Source organism: Schistocerca piceifrons, chromosome 7, assembly GCF_021461385.2.
Source record: "Schistocerca piceifrons isolate TAMUIC-IGC-003096 chromosome 7, iqSchPice1.1, whole genome shotgun sequence".
Lineage (NCBI taxonomy): Eukaryota > Metazoa > Arthropoda > Insecta > Orthoptera > Acrididae > Schistocerca > Schistocerca piceifrons.
The window spans coordinates 435,461,880-435,481,654 of record NC_060144.1 but is presented as its reverse complement, the minus strand read 5'-3'; the positions used below and the strand labels follow the sequence as shown (position 1 = coordinate 435,481,654).

General features: G+C 39.7%; 1 protein-coding gene across 1 annotated transcript in view; it reads right to left on the bottom strand.

Moving 5' to 3' along the window:
• LOC124805240 overlaps window positions 1–19,775 on the bottom strand; it is a 329,228-nt gene that overhangs the window by 63,172 nt on the left and 246,281 nt on the right. The gene's annotated exons all lie outside the window — the stretch shown is intronic.

The window sequence follows — 19,775 nt, the reverse complement described above, 5'->3', positions numbered from 1 at the left end:
GTTACTTGTATAATTTATTGTCAGATACTAAACTTTAAACTAATAAAGATATTGAAATTATGATTACACCATCAGAATTGTCATACAAATAATGGTAATGTACATGTTTCTTTTTGAGGTATCATGATTCATCTGGCTACTATTAATTTCCATACTAACTGTAAAATGTCCCCCCTGATGGTTTCACAAAGTCTGCCATCTTTGACACTCCCGGCATGTCTCCTTCATCGACACAATGTCACCATGGAATTTCCAGCCACGCGGTTCCTGGATCACGCACTGGGGCTGCCCCACTTGTCTGGCACCAAGCGGTTCGCCTGCCAAACGGCCTGCGCTACCACCATCAAACTACAGACTGATTTCACTTTTGCCAGCATTCTCAAAAATTTTAGAAAAAGTAATGTACAGGCAGCTTCTCAACCATCTGACCACAAATAACAAAGTATCAAGAACACAGTTTGGATTTCTGAAGGGTTCTGATATCGAGAAGGCTATTTACACCTACAGTGAAAATGTACTTAATTCATTAATAACAAATTACAAGCAGTAGGTATTTTCTGTGATTTGTCAAAGACATTTGATTGTGTGAACCACAACATCCTTTTAAATAAATTAAAATTTTATAGTGTCATGGGCAATGCTGCAAAATGGTTCAAGTCATACCTCGCTAACAGGAAAAACAGGGTGTCAGTGCAAGGGACTAGTGAATTAAGTCATCGGTCATCATCAGAATGGGAAGAAATTACATGTGGTGTCCCACAAGGATCCATCTTAGGGGCATTGCTTTTTCTTGTGTACATTAATGATCTCTCATCAGTTACACTGTCAGAAGCAGAGTTCCTTTTGTTTGCAGATGACACAAGTATTGCAATAAATAGTAGGTCGAATGTAGTTCTAGAAAGATCTGCTAATGATATTTTCGTGGATATTAATAAATGTTTTAAAGCCAGCTCACTGACATTAAACTTCGAAAAGACTCACTATATGCAATTCAGAACCTGTAAGAGGTTTCCACCCAGCATATGCATAAATCATGAATAAGAGCAGATAGAAGAGGTTGACAGTCTTAAATTCCTGGGATTACAACTTGATAATAAATTCAGTTGGGAGGAGCAGCCCACAGAACTGCAGAAACGCCTTAACAAATCTGTATTTGCAATTCGAGTGTTAGCAGACATAGGCGACATAAAAATGAAAAAGCTTGCTACTTTGTCTACTTTCACCCCATAATGTCATATGGATAATATTTTGGGGTAACTCTTCAAATCAAACAAAAGTTTTCAGAGTCCAAAAGCGTGTAATACGCATTATTTGTGGAGCAAATTCACGGACGTCCTGTAGAAACCTCTTCAAAGAACTGGGTATACTAACTACTGCCTCTCAGTATATTTACTACTGAATGAAATTTGTCCTAAATAATATATCTCTTTTTCCAACAAACAGTTCAGTTCATACATACAATACCAGGAACAAAAATGATCTGCACAAGAACTTGAAAGCACTTACATTAGTTCAAAAAGGGCCCACTACTCAGGAACACTCATCTTCGATAATTTGCCAGCAAACATAAAAAAAATTAGTTACAAAAAAAGATCAGTTTCAAAGGAGCCTGAAAGACTTACTAGTGGCCAACTCCTTCTACTCCACTGACGAATTTTTTAATAGAAACAAATGATGTATTGTATATACTAATACTATTAGTATTGTTATTTCAGCTTAAAAAATGACACGTTCCACATCCACGAGGATCTCCTCAGCACGGATCAATGGATCGAAAAACTAATCTAATCTTATCTAACGCCAACTCTGAACCTAGAATGTTTTCAGGGCGCCACAATTCGCCCGTTACCTCACAAACAACATGCAGTTCAGGGGGAAGAGTGTAGAAAAAATAACGAGAATATAGTTCAAATCTGAACGTGGGCAGATTAATGAAATTATCAGTAAGATTGATTCGAAACTCGAGAACCTGGAAAACATAGATAATATGGACAGGCAAGGGTTGGAGCTTGTGCTCAAAAATAACGCAGAGTTATTTTTACCTAAAACCGGATGCATTAAGGAGTATCAATACAAATTTGACTTAAAGAAACATAGACCATTTCGCACACCTCCTTATGCCATCCTATGGTCATACCGCGAAAGGGTTCTAGGTGAACTGGAGAATGGAGGACGAAGGTTAATTGAGGCCGCGAGATCTACGCATAGTAGACAAAAAGGTTGGTGGAATTCGACTGGTGTTAGACTCACGCCAAATAAATACCACTATTGTGCCAGAGACGGATCGCTCTGAAAGGCTTGAGGAGCTCCTTCAAAGATTTCATGGGGTTTCGGTGTTTTCCTCACTTGATTCGCGATCGAGCTTTTGGCAGATGGAGCTCGATCCTAACTGCTGAAAATACGTGGCCTTTATTGGCTTCAGAAGATGTTTTCAATTCAAAAGGCTCCCTTCTAGATTGAATATATCTTCAGCTGTATTTATCAGGGGTTTTATCAAAAGGGATGAAGAGTTGAAAAAGAAGTTCAAGCATTATGTAGACGATATATTGATAGCAGAAAATACCTGGGAGAGACATGGCAAACTCCTAGAGGAAGTGTTAAGCAGTTTGAAAAGGTACGGGGTGACTGCAAATTTTGTAAGTCTTGTTTTGGGAGCAGTAGGTTTAGCTTTCTGGGACACGTGATAACAGGAGAAGGGATTAGTCCCGGCCCAGAGTGGATGGCAACGATTGCAAAGTTTGCCACACAACTAGAAAACAAATTAGAGGTTTTCTTGGGATAATAAATTTTTATAAAAAGTTGATCTATGTAGAAACATTATCTAGTCCTCGACCCTGCCAACTGACAGGAAATGAACGCCCTGGGTGTGGGATGAGTGTGCAGACCTAGAATTCAATAATTTGAAGGCGGCACTCGTCGTAGCTCCTATTTTATCACATGCTGACCTATCACAAGATTTTTGTACGGCCACTGACAGCGCGAAGACCTGTCTGGGAGATAGGTTTTTTCAGGAGTTTGAACAAGACGACAAATTAGTACACAGAACAATCCCCTTTGGTAGCAGGGTACTATCCAAAAGTCAAAGGAATTACTCTGTTACCGAACTTGAAGCCCTTGCAATAGTATGGGGATTTAAAAAGTTTGGATGCTTTCTGTTCGGTAGAAAAAGTCTATACGGACCATAAGGGCGCTAGAATTTCTCCTAACAGCCAAACTCCAACATGGAAGACTAGCAAGATGGGTAGCTGTGCTTCAAGAATACTAGTTTTCAACAGTATATGTGCCTGATCCGACAAATTTCATTGCTGACGCCCTGTCCCACTCACATATTTGAATAACAGAAGGGACGACTGAAACATTAGATCAAGAGCACTTTTCGGTGTTCTATCTCAAAGGCGTAGCATTTGAAAACTTCGTCACTGTAACGATGTGGAATATCCAGAACGAGCAGGACAAGGGCCCAGATTTAGTCAAAATAAAGGAAAAAAGGAAGGCTCGGATGCAGGCCCTCTTTCTTGAGAAAAGGGATTCTGTTTTACAGGGTAAACGTTAATGATTCGTTGTGGGTGGTCTGCATACCAAATGAGTTAATAAATAAGCTTATATGGTGTACACACCTAAGTTACGCACATTTCAGTGCTCGAGAATGTTTTATGGGAATGAGGAGTGTCTGCTATTTTAAAAATATGGAGAAACGTATAAGAAAAGTACGAGCCATCTGTAAAAACTGCCAAAAGGCGAAATCCACAACTGTAGGTACCCAGGCTCCTCTGTACCCAATTATTCCTGAGAAAATAAGGCATATAATAGCGACGGATTTAATGCACCAAGGGGTCATCAATATATTTTGGTAGTATTGGAGCTGACATACAAATTTGAGATGATGACACAACTAAGAAGGGCGACTGGTGTAACTGTGAGTAGAGCCATGTGCAGAGACTTCATAAACCAAGTGTGAACTGTAGACTGTGTTACCCCAGATAATGGACCTCAATATAAATCTGAGGTATGGAAAAGGACGCTAAAAAGGTATAAAATAAAGCCCATATTTATTAGTAGATTTCATCCAAGCTCGAACCCGGCGGAGAGAACGATGAAAGATTTTGGTAAATTATGTAGACTATACTGTGGAAAGAATCATGCTAGCTGGGATGTATTTCTTAAAGATTTTCAGGATGTGGTAAACGAGCTCCCTCACAGTACTACACTGATGCCGGCTATGATGGTTCTGAAGAAAAGGGACATTCCAGATAAAATTAGAGGACTGCTCGATTATTCACAAAGGACGCGCCGACAACATAAAGTCTTAGTGGAGGAGGCTTTGCGCAATATTCGGATCACAGGAGAGAAGCTCAAGGTGCACACGGACCGAAAGGTGCACCTATTGGAATTTTTTGTTGGACAAAAAGTCTTAGTTAAGTCTTATAGGCTGTCCAGTAACCAAATGAAGCTATGTAAAAGTTCTTCAAGAGATACAGCGGTCCTGTACGTATAAGAAGACTAGCGCACGAAATTACAGTTGAAATTGAGACTGTGACATCAGGAAAATTTTTAGGACTTCATCATGTGAACCATCTCAAGCCATTTTTAGAATAAGTAGGAAGAATTAAAATGAACTTGTCTAGTGAAAGTAAAGTATATTGTATATAGTTAGAAATTAAGTTAAGTTATTACACTGAAGAGATATGTAGATTTACCAATATTTTCTGTGCTATTATCATATTAAAAGACGTACTACAGTGTATAAAAAGGGCAGGATGTCGAGGGAGAGAAAATTAGGGTATGTTTCTTTGTGTAGGCTATAATTATGTGCACAGCAAACTGAGCGTGCAGTTTAAAAGGTGTTTGGAGTTTAAGATGTGCTATTTGTCCATGAAGGAATAAAGTAAAAATGAGAAACGTGTGGTACTGCAAATATGTTGTGAAGATATGTGAATAGGTAAGTTTGTTATCCAACTGATATGGAACATATTAGCAGAGAACGTCAGCATTTTGAAAAAAAATTTAGACCTTCTTCATGAAATGAGTGCCTATTTTCCATGTTTATCAATGGGATCACAAATGAGTGACTTGCTAGTAATGGTTTGCTGTGATATGCACGTGTGTCGTCCAAGTATGATTTGTCTCCATTCATAGGTATGAGAGTTCACTTGGTGGGCTGCTCCAAGTGGCTATGTGAGAGCGCACCCTTATTTGTATATGGAAGTGTTGTATTTATGCTGTTCAGAGAGACGGAAGAATTGTGTACTTGGTGGCCAGTTCTGCGGAATATCATATGAGTGCACCGAAATGTTGAGTGTTATAGCATCATGAAATGGACATGTAATAAGGGTATATTGATACGTAAAAATTAATAAAGAAAAGTACAAAATGCCATACATTCAAATTACATAATATCGTGGGTAATACATAAGGGAATGGCAGTCATGTTGATGAGCAGTGATTTTACATAATATACTAAAATATTTTTATTTGCAGGTATCACTAGTAAAGTAAAATGCAACTTTAGCATCATAAAAGGAAGAGTTAACGACAGATGAAGGTAATAGCAGCAGCTCTGGAGAAAGGAGAGCGACAGAGAAGGTATTACTGAGTAAAAACATGAAAGAAGGTGTGTGACAGTGTGATTAAAGAAGCTATCAGTAATTTTGTACTAAACTCTGCTATATAGTTTATGATTATCCATAGGAAGCAAGCCGAAGCATGAAATGAAGAAGAGGCCCGCCTAATCATTCATTTTTGTATGTTTGTGCAGTAGTGCACTTTCTTGTTCCCAGATATTCACGATGACATCCACGACGAAACAAAGAGCCATGAGATCAGATGAGCTTGAGATACCCAATGACAGTGTAGTACTTTCAATAGGGTTGTAGTTAGACTAGCATAAACATCCTACTGGCCAGTAGTTTAACAAGTAGTATTGGAAATTATTAACATTGGGATCTGATGATGATCGTAATTCTGCTGTTATGTGTATTTTTCATAGTGCCAACAGATATTTAACAATTAAATTACATAGGTTGAGGAATATGTTCTTTTATAATTAACATTAACTTTGTATATGACATTTTGATCAAAATAATAAGAGTAAATAAGTGAGCATCTTGGCTGATTGTCCAACTAGAGCAATAATAAATGTAAAGATAAATGACCTTACTCATGAGTGGAATTTTCAAATAAATTATATTTCATAACAGAAACATGTCAATGATTTTGTGTTATGTATTGCGTGGTATTTGTGTAAATCAGAAACTAATTGTATATAATAGTTCTTACAGGTTTTACAAAAAGAAACTTTTGCGAAACACACTGGAAGCAACAACGTGATGTGCGGATGGAACAGGAGGCTAACAGTGCAGCTGCAGATAAAAGTGGAAGCAAGGGATGCGGTTGGTAGGCCAAAGCCATGTCGCAGACATGAGCAAACAACAGGCCTATTCGAATGCGGCCACCTGAAGACCTCAGGAGGCAGACGACATCTCCACTGTTGTACTACACGATGGATACAAGATAAACGAATTGTACACATGATACAGTCAGTTAATCTTACAGTGCAACTGCTAATAGCTGTATGGAACTGTGAACTCTATTTGCTTTTCCTTCTGCTGTTCTCTGCCAGACAGAAACTGATAAACATAATCTGAAATAGTCAGTCATATGGCACTGACTTCTGAGGAATCTGAGTCACACACAACGACTCAAGTTCCATGCATAATGTACCAAACAGATAACCTGCCTATCCACAATTACCGATATCCCTATCCAAAATACAATATTTATATCAAGAGAAAGAAGAGACATGAAGAACAGACGAGTAGCAACAAAAACATAATAAAAAAGAAGAAACACAACTGAAGACTAGATACCATTACACTTCTCTTAGCTGATGCAGAAGAATTTTAGGTGATCTATAAAGATCCCACCTGACTGTATCTCCCTCATACTGAGTGCAAATTCGATGAAAACTTGGCTGTTTCAAAACATACTCTCACTTATCTTGCTGTATGTTCCGAGGATCCTTCCACGTCACCAACTCTGCGAGATACTTGTAACCTGATGTGATCAACAATGGGCTGAGGGTCCAAAGACTGACTTGCAAAGCCACCATGACCGATCTCAAACAAGTTGTTGAACCAATATTCGCTTCCTTAACTTCACAGAAACTATAGCTTCCATCCCTGTACACATATGAGGATGAAAGCGTGTTTTGAAATCCTAATCAGTGTGTGACTCTCGATAAAAAATGCGTATAATTGGATGAATACTGAACAGTTACACTCACAAACTAACACTTTCCGATATATTTGTCATTTTTTAAAAATATCTTGTACTTATTTTTCAGAGTAGTGTTAAGAAAATATTTGTGTATTTATTCATGTAAAATTATTGTTTTTCATCCTCTTTGATAGTGATGCTATGTGCTTTAACGTTTTTAAATATTTGTGTATTTATTTATGGAAAATTATTGTGTGTCACATTCTTTTATAATGATGATATGGGTTTTAACGTTTTAATATACTACATTTTTATACACTGTGTACAAGAACATTAGTTAAAATTGGTGGTTGATCCAAACTCTTATTACAAATATTAGTTGTCACAGTAAATGTACATGCAGTTGATCAAATAACATTTTAGAGCATAAGATTATGGAAATGTTTAAAGAGTGTACACATTAGGAAAACACTAGACTTGGGTAATAAGTTTGTGAGAAGATGTTTTTTAAAATGCAAGGCAAGAGCATAAATATGACCAACTAAAATTATGCAGGAGGTTTCGCCGAATTTTATATAATTGTATAATGATCAATAGATAACCTCTAGAATAATTGAGACAACTGCTTGCTTTGCGTATTAATGGCTAAATGAAGCACAACCAATTTATTGGATAGCATAAGCTTATGGAAATGTTTAGAGAGTGTACACATTAGGAAAAACTAGACTTGGGTAATAAGTTTGTGTGAAGATGTTTTTTAAAATGCAAGGCAAGAGCGTAAATATGACCAACTAAAATTATGCAGGATGTTTCACCGAATTTTATATACTTATATAATGACCAATAGATAACCTCTAGAATAATTGAGATAACTGCTTGCTTTGCGTATTAATGGCTAAATGAAGCACAAACAATTTATTGGATGACCACCTTGAAAAAATTACGATACTTTAATATTTCTTGCCTCAACCTATGTCTTAGGGATTTATGCATGACAGAGAGCATGGGTCTTGAGTCTAAAGAAAGATGAGAACTGGCATTTTTGAAAGAGCATAATTTTTTTTGTAATGTTAGTTAAATTTATTTTTTGTGTTAATTTATACTTCAATTGTCACGTCTCAAGGAATAGTACCAAACATAAGCAGCAGACAGATTAAATAATAAACATGTAGTAAATAAATTTATGACAATAAGCCCATGAATGAACGCAGAATGACTGTAGATGAACATATCGTGATTAAATTATTCCTCTGCCCACGTATTCTTATTAGTTCGCTTGTACAGACAATTGATGGTTATATTATCTTGCACTAGATGAGATTATGCTATAAGAATTACCCCATCCTAGTACTAAATAATTCATTAGGTGGGGGGATTGTGAGGTGGCCATAATTTCGCACCTTACAAGCACTCATCTAGTTTGCCGTGATTTACAACCAAAATTAGGTATCATTTGATAGGTTGTAGATCGTATATATGAATATTTAAAGAAGACTGACATTGTCGCGTACACCTTGTAAATAGTTGTTAACGCTTATTGCAGGAAAGGTCTATTTATTATCAAAACGCCATAATGAACGATTGCCTATACTAGTAGAGGTTGGACCGCTAGTGAAAGTGAAACGGTAGACGTAACTCAGGCTCTGGGTGGAAAAGCCCGCACAGATGTGTTGGTCCTGCTTAACACAGGAAGTAGCCCTAGCCAGACAGTCAGGGCATCTGAGTGCTGAAGCACAATAGAGTGGCGGCTGGCTGCTGTTGTAGCTAGGCCGGAAGGATAACAGGAAACTCTGGACGCAGCAGAGAGGAACAAGGAAGCGTTACTTCGGAAATCACACAGGCTGGGTTGTTTCTCAGTATTTTTACATTTAGAAGAGTACATTGTATGAATTCCAAATTAATGGGGATAGTTATTTCCTCGCAAACTTTCCGCACCGGATGACAAAAGACAAATATGGTTGGTCGGCGTTTGGAAGAATCTGTAGAGAGAGAGAATATTCTGTGGTTTCGAGAAAGTGATTCACCTTTTGTAGTTATGAGGGAGGGGAGCCAAGCTTTGCTGGGAAGCCAGTGGTGGAGAGAAAGTGTTCTTCCTTTTTGAGCGCCCGTGTTTGACAGTAGTTTAGTATCAGCTTTGTTGCTACAGATGTACTTGCTGTCTTTGCCCTCAGGAGACTTTATAGTTAGAACGGTTAGGCACTGTACTGTTGCGAACTTATACGATTCTGGACTTCGCCTCTGGGTAGATAGTTGTCATTGAGTACGCAGCATTCAGTGATTGAGAGCACTTCTTCTGTCTATACTCACGTAGAGACGTTATCTGAATTCCGTCCTTCTGGCTGGGAGTTGGCGTTTCTTGTGTGTAGAACACAGATAGGAGAAGACAGTATTCGAGGGTGATCCCAAAAGTAAAGTCTCCTATTTTTTATAAGTACAGAACTCTGTTTGTGTGGCAGTTGGTCACACTGTTATGAAGAGTGCTTCACGCGCTGTGTGTAAACATTGCGCACACCGTGCTGAGGCGCTCAGCCTTGGTTTGGCAGCCGTTGAGAATGGAGACCCCGTTGGATGTTACCGCCAAGTGTGAATTGCGGGCAGTTATTCGGTTTTTGAACGCAAAGGGCACTGCGCCGATTGAAATCCATAGCCAATTGACGGAACTGTATGGTGACTCGTGCATGCATGTCAAAAATGTTCGTAAGTGGTGCAGAGAGTTTGCAGCTGGTCGGACCGAAGTTCACGACGAACAAAGGAGCGAGAGACCGTCAATTTCTGAGGAGGCTGTGTTGAAGGTTGAGCAAAGCATGCGTGAAGATCGGCGGATAACCCTGTATGATCTTTGCACGTTGGTTCCTGAGGTTTCCCGAAGCACCGCTCACAGAATTTTAACGGAAACATTGAACTACCGGAGGTGTGCGCAAGATGGGTGCCACGCATGCTGACCGAGGACCACATGCGGCAACGAGTTGATGCTTCCTGCGCATTTCTTCACCGCCTTGCAGCCGAACAGGACAGGTGACTATCACCTGTTCCCTAGGTTAAAAGAACATTTGGCCGGAAAGCGATTCAGCTCCGACGACGAGGTGAAAGAAGAGGTTCATAACTTTCTGAACAGCATGGCGGTTAGGTGGTAAGACATGGGCACACAAAAACTGTCACAGCGTCTACAAAAATGCATCTACAAATACGGTGATTATGTCGAAAAATAGCTAAATGTTCTAGCTGTAAACTAATGCAAGCCACTGTAGAAATAAACAGGTCTATGTACTTATAAAAAAATAGGAGACCTTACTTTTGGGATTATCCTCGTAGATTATACTAGTCAGAGGACCGCCTTCTGCCTTCCTAGTGTTTGAAAGAGTATTTCACAAGGGTTGGAATTTTAATAGTTACAACTATTTATTTACAGCTCGTACAAAATAGATATGTGTTTCAAAGTTTTACTGACCTTCAAAGTAGTCACTAGCATTGTGTATAATCCGTTGCCACCGATGTGGAAGTCGTAGGATACTCTTAGCAGTGCCAGTTGTGTTGACAGTTCGAGCGGCGCGGTCTATTGCCCGAAGAATTCGTAGCAGTTCTGAAGCGAATGCCGTGAAGTGTTTCCTTCAGTTTAGAACTGGGTGGTATAGCACTTAGCAGCCCCATCAGTCAAGTATATCAGTAATAGCTTGCACTGTACGTGCTTGAGCATTGTCCTGCAAACTGATGGCCAGGTCCTGCAGAAATTGTCATCGCTTCTGTCTCTATGCTGTTTATTTCTGGAACACAACCTAGCCGGCCGCAGTGGCCGAGCGGTTCTAGGAGCTTCAGTGGAACCGCGCGACCGCTATGGTCGCAGATTAGAATAGTGCCTAGGGCATGGATGAGTGTGATGTCCTTAGGTTAGTTAGGTTTAAGTAGTTCTAACTTCTAGGGGACTGATGACCTCAGATGTTAAGTCCCTTAGTGCTCAGAGTCATTTGAGCTATTTGAACACAACCTACGACCAGCTCAGAGACAGAAGTTCCAACCCTCGTATTCTGTGGCTAGAGTTCTTCCATCGTCATAAACGTGTACGAGAACCATCACACGGACGCACCGGACGCAGTACATATGGTAGTATTGGTAATTGCTTCGGCTTATTAGAGCTATAAAGTTAAACAGCTGTGATCACGTAAATATTATTTTCACTGAGGTTACACACCACTGTAGATCATCTTTGAAAGTAGTGCCTTCTAGTGTTTGGTATGTAGATGATGTCAGTCATCTCGCGTTATTTATATTTGATTGCGTAACCATAAAAAAGGGGGCAGATTTGGGCAATTGATCAATAATATTAGTTAGGGAATTCATTTGTATCTCACTACGTCCATTGGACATTGATATGTAAACATTTGTAATGTATAAAGGGGTTTTAATCTACAATAAATGTATAAGCAGAAACAGCATTTATTATTTTGTAGTTACTAGTTCCCTTAACCATTCATTAATGTTTATGTTGTAATTTATATGTTAAAAAGCAAGAAGGAGGAAATAATATCACAACTAAGAGATCCTAAGATCTGCGTCAGGGGGTAGTCAGACAAGGCCAAATCTTGATTTTCGCGTTCTGTATTTTGCGTTGCACACATTCATTTTACGCCCGACAAGAGTAGCATCTTGGAAAATTTTTTCTTTGTTACTCTGGAATTTCACTGTTGCCATTACTTTTCCCTTTACGGCAATCGGGGGTTCATTCAAGTATTCTAGTGAGCCCTGAAACTCGTAAGCATCCAAGGTTTATCAGTGAACAAGTTGCATCAATATCTGGTAGGAATTTCATTGTGCGCCCATTGATTCCCACTGATATATAAATTTTCCTGTATTTTTCACTGTTGAAAGAAGGAGAAGCTGCACAGCACTTTCGTAATATTGCTACTTAATTGTGCTTACAAGCTCTTGGAAGGACAAAATTAATTGTGTGGTGCCGTCTGAACAAGCTGCATTTAGAGCTCGTAGAAGCTGCTGTGGTGAAGTCCTCTTCTTGACTACTCACGCAGAAGCTAACTACAAGAAGAAAATAACGACCAGGTCTGTTTTCGTTGGCCTATCAGCAGCTTATGACATGGTGTTCCTCGATGGTCTAATATTGTAATTTCCTAAAACAGTATCTTGTGTAGGTAACCTTTTAAGCAGTATATTGAGCAGTCGGTGGTTAACAGTACAACAAATGAAGAAAAGAATAAATGGTATGTACTCAATGAAGGCTTGCGTTAAGGCTCTGTTCTTGCTGTGGTATTATTCAGTTTTTACACAGGTGACCTGCAGAACCTGACCTTCCGGAAATTCCAGCATTGGAATTCATATTGGCATTTAATATCATAGTGAAGATTTTTCTGAAAATGAAGAACACCCAACAAATTGTCTCACTATACTTTATGAATATTTTAAGACGTGGTGACTTAGACCCAACATTTCTAAAACTGAAGTATGTCTTTTCCACTTTTCTAGTAGTCTAGAATCAGTAAAGATCGATCCACGTGTAAGTAGGCTGTTTAGGTTTTTATATTGGTAACGTCACGTAGCGCTCTGTATGAAAATCACTGGCTGTGCTGTGTGCAGTCTGTGGCTGGTTGGCATTGTTGTAATATTCGCTATTGTAGTGTTCGGCAGTTGGATGTGAACAGCGCCTAGCGTTGCGCAGTTGGAAGATGCGGGGAGAGAGATGGCGGAATTTTGAGAGCGGATGATCTGGACATGTGTCCATCAGAGACAGTAAATTTATAAGACTGGATGTCATGAACTGATATATATATATATATATATATATATATATATATATATATATATATATATATCAGTTCATGACATATATATATATATATATATATATATATATATATATATATATTTAACACTATTAAGGTAAATACATTGTTCTCTATCAAAATCTTTCATTTGCTAACTATGCCTATCAGTAGTTAGTGACTTCAGTAGTTAGAATGTTTTATTTAGCTGGCAGTATTGGCGCTCGCTGTATTGCAGTAGTTCGAGTAACGAAGATTTTTGTGAGGTAAATGATTCATGAAAGGTATAGGTTATTGTTAGTCAGGGCCATTCTTTTGTAAGGATTATTGAAAGTCAGATTGCGTTGTGCTAAAAATATTGTGTGTCAGTTTATTGATGATCTGAATAAGTAAAGAGAGAAATGCCTGTGCACGTTCAGTTTTGCTCAACTGTTTGAAAATCAAATGACGTAAGAGGTTTATCAGCACTGTAGTTCATTAGTTTTTGTAAGGGGGACGTTTCACACGGTTTGGCCCTGTCGACATAGACGGATACAACAGTAAGCCGAAATATCTTGATGGTACGTTAGACAGAACTCTGACGTGTCATAAATATCTTTCCAACACAGCTGAGAAGATACACATACGAGCATGCCTGGCGAGGAAGGGGGCACAGAGAGAAAATACATCAGTTATCGGCAGAGCATTCCTTATGTTGCTATACTCTACAACAGTATTTCATATGAATCTCCTGTATTTTCAGCTTTGATTATTTTCACAGATCGTTGAGTAGGTTCATATGCTTCAGCAATCTTTAAAACTTCGTGTAATGGAGGATTACTGTATTGTATTGCAGGGTCGAATTTCGCACTTTATTCTAGGGAGGGGGGGGGGGGGGTGGTTATGCGATATAATCACAACTCTGAGAGATCTGTCAGCGTAAGGATCTCTTGGACATCGTGTTCGTATATGAAAATTTTGCTTCTGGACGATTATTGCTTAACCGGCTCAGAATATTTTCCCTTACTGATGTCCTTTTGTCCAAAGAGCTTCGTTATTAGATCGAACGAGTCAATGCCGACCGATGGCAGGAAAGAAGGCCGGTACTCGCCGTCATCTGTCACCATGTGTGCCTCGAATGTTGGTCTGGGCGGCACAGGTACGTGTGCCATCGTTCCTTTGTTCTTTCGAACCCCGGAATTGCTGGTACATTTGGCTTTTGATACAATGGCGCAGTGCTGCGTTTTGTCAGCAGTTTTAACTAGTGCTGCTCTTCTGAGACTTCCTGTTGTTGTTCCATAAAAAGCCGCTGTTGGAGCAACAAAATTTTGATAATTTGCGTGAGCTCTATCGCTGCCATTCTGGGCTATCAGGAATTTCCTTGAATCATCGTCGATCGTCGCCAAAAGATATTTTTTGGATGGCGGTCATGTTATCTGTAAATCTTGAAACAGCCTGTATAGTACAAGAGACCACCAAGAAGTTTCCGTTCGAAGGTCGTACGCGTAAGAATCGGTATGCCAATCAGGCAAAATCGTAGTGAGCGTTGAGGCTATCGTCTCACCTACGCACCAGGTTGAAGATACTCGTTTGGTAAAACAACAGGTCCTAGTTAGTTAGTTAGTTACGTGTTCCATTGATCAATAGCACAGAAAAACCATTATGATGTGGAACGTGTCAAATGCACAAGAAATGCACACAGGAAACAAGTTTTTTTTTTACATTATAGTGTTATACCTAAATATTTCTATTATCTATCTCAGTCGCTTAAATTGCACAAAATGCATATATTATATCTCCACATTTATTTACTCATATTCAAGAATTCATCTATGGTATAGAAGGAGTTGTCAAGGAGGTATGATTTCAGTTTGATTTTGAAACTATTACTGCTGTCTGTCAGACATTTTATTTCATCTGGTAATTTATCAAAAAGTTTTATAGCAGCATATTTTACCCCTTTCTGTACCAAAGATAGGTTAAGTAAAGGATAGTGTAGGTCTTTCTTTTTTCTGAAATTGTAATCATGAATGTCGCTGTTGATTTTAAACTGGTCCATGTTGTTGAGAAAAAATTTCATTACTGAGTAGATGTAATGTGAAGCAGTTGTAAGAATTCCTAACCTTTTAAACAGATGCCTACAAGATGTGCGACTATGAGCCCCACAACTTATTCTACTTTCTTTTGAGCATTGAATGCCTTTTGCCTAAGTGTTGAGTTGCCCCAGAATATTATTCCTTGTGACATCAGAGAGTGGAAGTATGCAAAGTATGTTAGCTGACTAATTTCTACATCCTCAAAATTGGCAATTATTCTGATTGCAAAAGTTTATGAACCTAGTTGCTTTAGGAGATCCAAAATATGACTTTTCCAATTAAGATTCTCGTCTATATGTACACCCAAAAACTTAGTATGCTCTACCCTGGCTACTGACTTCTTTTCACGTGTTATGTTTATTGAAGGAATTATACTTTTTGCAGCAGAAAATTGGATGTACTGTGTTTTTTCAAAGTTTAGAGCAAGCCCATTCGCGGAAAACCAATTAATAACTTTTCCAGAGATCTTATTTGTGTCATTTTCTATCGGATTTTCTTTTACTGGATAAATAATTACGCTTGTATCATCAGCAAACAGCGTGAAGAGGTCGGAAACGCCTGTTGCACATTCTCCTCCGACAGGGATCTCCTCCGACGGTTCTTCAAGCACTTTTCTAAGGGACGGAATGTGTGATAATCACATGGGGAGAGATCAGGACTACACGGCAGGTGCTCGTGTGTCTCCCACTTGAGTTTGCGTAACTTCTTCGTTACGATATATGCGATATGGTGATTTGCGTTATCATGAAGCAGTAACACCCCTTGGCGCACCATTCCACAACGGTGGTTTTCGTTAGACATGCTTCCCCATACACGTTCTTCATACCCCATGAATGTCGACCGATGTTTGTCCGTCGGAAGGGCCAAGAAAAAAAATTAACAGCATAATGATCCTGTTTGTACACATTTGGTAAAGCCCTTGCCCTAGTTCACGTTTCTGTATTTACCGCACGCACGTCGGAAAAGACACGAATACTCCACTAATCCCTTGCCTACATGTCGGTGCTTGTAACGTATGCCCGTAACGGAGCCGCGCTGTGTTGAATACAGCAACGGCATCAAACGGAACCTTTATGATCGTCCGTTATAACGGGTACATTTATTGACATAGAACAGAAAGCAGTGAGTCTGTGGAATCATAATACACTACTGGCCATTAAAATTGCTACACCAAGAAGAAATGCAGATAATAAACAGGTATTCATTGGACAAATATATTATACTAGAACTGACGTGATTACATTTTCACGCAATTTGAGTGCATAGATCCTGAGAAATCAGTACCCAGAACAACCACCTCTGGCCGTAATAACGACCTTGATACGCCTGGGCATTGAGTCAAACAGAGCTTGGATGGCGTGTACAGTTACAACACGATACCACAGTTCATCAAGAGTAGTGACTGGCGTATTATGACAAGCCAGTTGCTCGCCCACCATTGACCAGACGTTTTCAGTTGGTGAGAGATCTGGAGAATGTGCTAGCCAGGGTAGCAATCGAACATTTTCTGTATCCAGAATGGCCCATGCAGGACGTGCAACACGCGGTCGTGCATTATCCTGCTGAAATGTAGGGTTTCGCAGGGATCGAATGGAGGGTAGAGCCACGGGTCGTAACACATCTGAAATGTAACGTCCATTGTTCAAAGTACCGTCAATGCGAACAAGAGGTGACCGAGACGTGTAACCAATGGCACTCCATACCATCACGCTGGGTGATACGCCAGTATGGCAATGACGAATACACGCTTCCAATGTGCGTTCACCGCAATGTCGCCAAACACGGATGCGACCATCACGATTCTGTAAACAGAACCTGGATTCATCCGAAAAAATGACGTTTTGCCATTCGTGCACCCAGGTTCGTCGTTGAGTACACCATCGCAGGTGCTCCTGTCTGTGATGCAGCGTCAAGGGTAACCGCAGCCATGGTCTCCGAGCTGATAGTCCATGCTGCTGCAAACGTCGTCGAACTGTTCGTGCAGATGGTTGTTGTCTTGCAAACGTCCCCATCTGTTGACGATCCGTTACAGCCATGCGGATAAGATGCCTGTCATCTCGACTGCTAGTGATACGAGGCCGTTGGGATCCAGCACGGCGTTCCGTATTACCCTCCTGAACCCAACGATTCCATATTCTGCTAACAGTCATTGGATCTCGACCAACGCGAGCAGCAATGTCGCGATACGATAAACCGCAATTGCGGTAGGCTACAATCCGACCTTTATCAAAGTCGGAAACGTGATGGTACGCATTTCTCCTCCTTACACGAGGCATCACAACAACGTTTCACCAGGCAACGCCGGTCTACTGCTGTTTGTGTATGAGAAATCGGTTGGAAACTTTCCTCATGTCTGCACGTTGTAGGTGTCGCCACCGGCGCCAACCTTGTGTGAATGCTCGGAAAAGATAATCATTTGCATATCACAGCATCTTCTTCCTGTCGGTTAAATTTCGCGTCTATAGCACGTCATCTTCGTGGTGAAGCAATTTTAATGGCCAATAGTGTACTTAAACCTAACTAACCTGAGGACATCACACACATTCATGCCCGAGGCAGGATTCGAACCTGCGACCGTAAAAGCAGCGCGATTCCGGACTGAAGAGCCTAGAACCGCTCTGCCACAGCGGCCGGGTTTGCCTACATGTTGGTGCTTATAACGTATTCCCGTAACGAAGTCACGCTATGTTGAATACAGCAATGGCATCAAACGCAACCTTTTTGATCGTCCGTTATAACGGGTACATTTATTGACATAGAACACAAAGCAGTGTGTCTGGAATCATAACATATGCCAATGTTTGAAATTAAAAATACTGAATACAAAACTGACAATCGTGGCAGTCCTATGTCTAGATGGTAAAGTTCAGTCAAAACATAAAAAGTTATACCTTTTCTGAGACTTAAACTCAACAGGATCAAACAAATACGAATCCAAAAGCGAATGACCTGCTCGACATCTACAGATAGAACAGGCGGACGCATTGTGTCAGAAATTCGGCAACGCTGGACGGCGGGTGGTATCTCGATGCAATTTCAAAAGCACTGTTGCTGATTCTTGCAGAGCTACCTTACGTTTAAAGCACAGTCACCGCAGTCGACAGTTTAATTTCGTTCATCATAATCGATGTTTATGAAAAGTCTGCAAATCTGTCATTCATGATTTAAATGACGAAAAATGCAATAGTGATTATTTGTTCATGGTTAACATATCGCATCTCGACAACTTGTCCTCATCTTCAAGTGTATTTGTTTGCACAAATATTTTCTTGTGACTTTTGCATACGTGATTTTTTTGCCTGTCTTTTGTTTTGAGGTTATCCTACAATCGGAAAACCGGATAAACGATTCGTGGAATTTTTTTATATGCTAAGTTAGAGACAGTATTTTTGTTGTTACTTTACAAGTACTGTGCCTCCTCCTTTGCATAGAATATCATATACACGCGCATTTTTATACACCACAAAAAGCAAGCAGAAAAAAGTTCTCCTTGACAAACTATGTAGCGAATCAGTTAATTTTTTCAAATGTTTCTCCTCAGTATGATGACTGTAGTAATTTCCATAAATAAATACATTAACCTATAGATTATGGTCAACATCTACAACAAAACAGAAACGTAATCGATAATTCAGTAGTGAACAATGGTAGAATAAATGTTGTAATTGACAGTTTTATGTTTACAATGTAATGTTTAGAAAATGTGACACCTGCGACTGTTTGCAAACTTTTTGTGGAACCACACATTGTAATATCTCTGTAGGATGTACTGATCACGCAAACATACAGTGTAAGTTATGATTTGTGTGTGTGTGATATTCTCTGTAATCGAGCAGGCACAGTACTTTTAAGTAGAAAAACCAGAATACTGTATCTAACATTAGCATATAAAAAGATTCCAACATTAATTTTTCCGGTTTTCCGAATGCAGGATAACCTCAAAAACGCTACTACAGTACAAGAGAGGTAGAAAATCACACATGGAAAAAATACAAAAAATTTTATGTGAACGAACGCACTTGGATATGAGAATAAACTCTCGGAACGCATTGTACTAAACATGAAAAAATGAGCAACTGCTGCTATTTTCATTATTTAAATCATCAATCGACATAATCTTTGAGGGGTGGTCATGAGGTTTTAATTATTGGTTCAAAAAGATGGAAGATATGTAAATATTTCTTTATTTATATGCAAGAATATGCCTACAGCTGTGATACACACTTAAATCCGCTAACTGCATTAACGTAGCATATCAAAATGGCGCTGTCCATTGATAAAGTGGAGTACCGCGCTATAAATCGTTCACAATCTTAGAATGGGTATAACACTTCAACAAACCATGCTGAGCTGGTGCAAGTGTACGACAGAATGCAAACCATACATGAAGCTGACAAAAGCAATGGGATACCTCCTAACATCGTGTCGGCCGTCGTCTTGCCCGCCGTAGCACAACTCGAAGTGACATGGACCCAACAAGTCGTTGAAAGTCCACTGCAGAACTATTGAGCCATGCTGCCTCTATAGTCGTCAGTAACTGCGGAAGTGTTGCCTGTGCAGGATTTTGTGCGCGAACTCACCTCTCGATTACGTTCCATGTTGCCGGCCGTCGTGTCCTAGCGGTTCTAGGCGCTTCAGCCCGGAAGCCCGCGGCTGCTACGGACGCAGGTTAGAATCCTGCCTCGGCATGGATGTGTGTGATGTCCCTAGGTTAGTT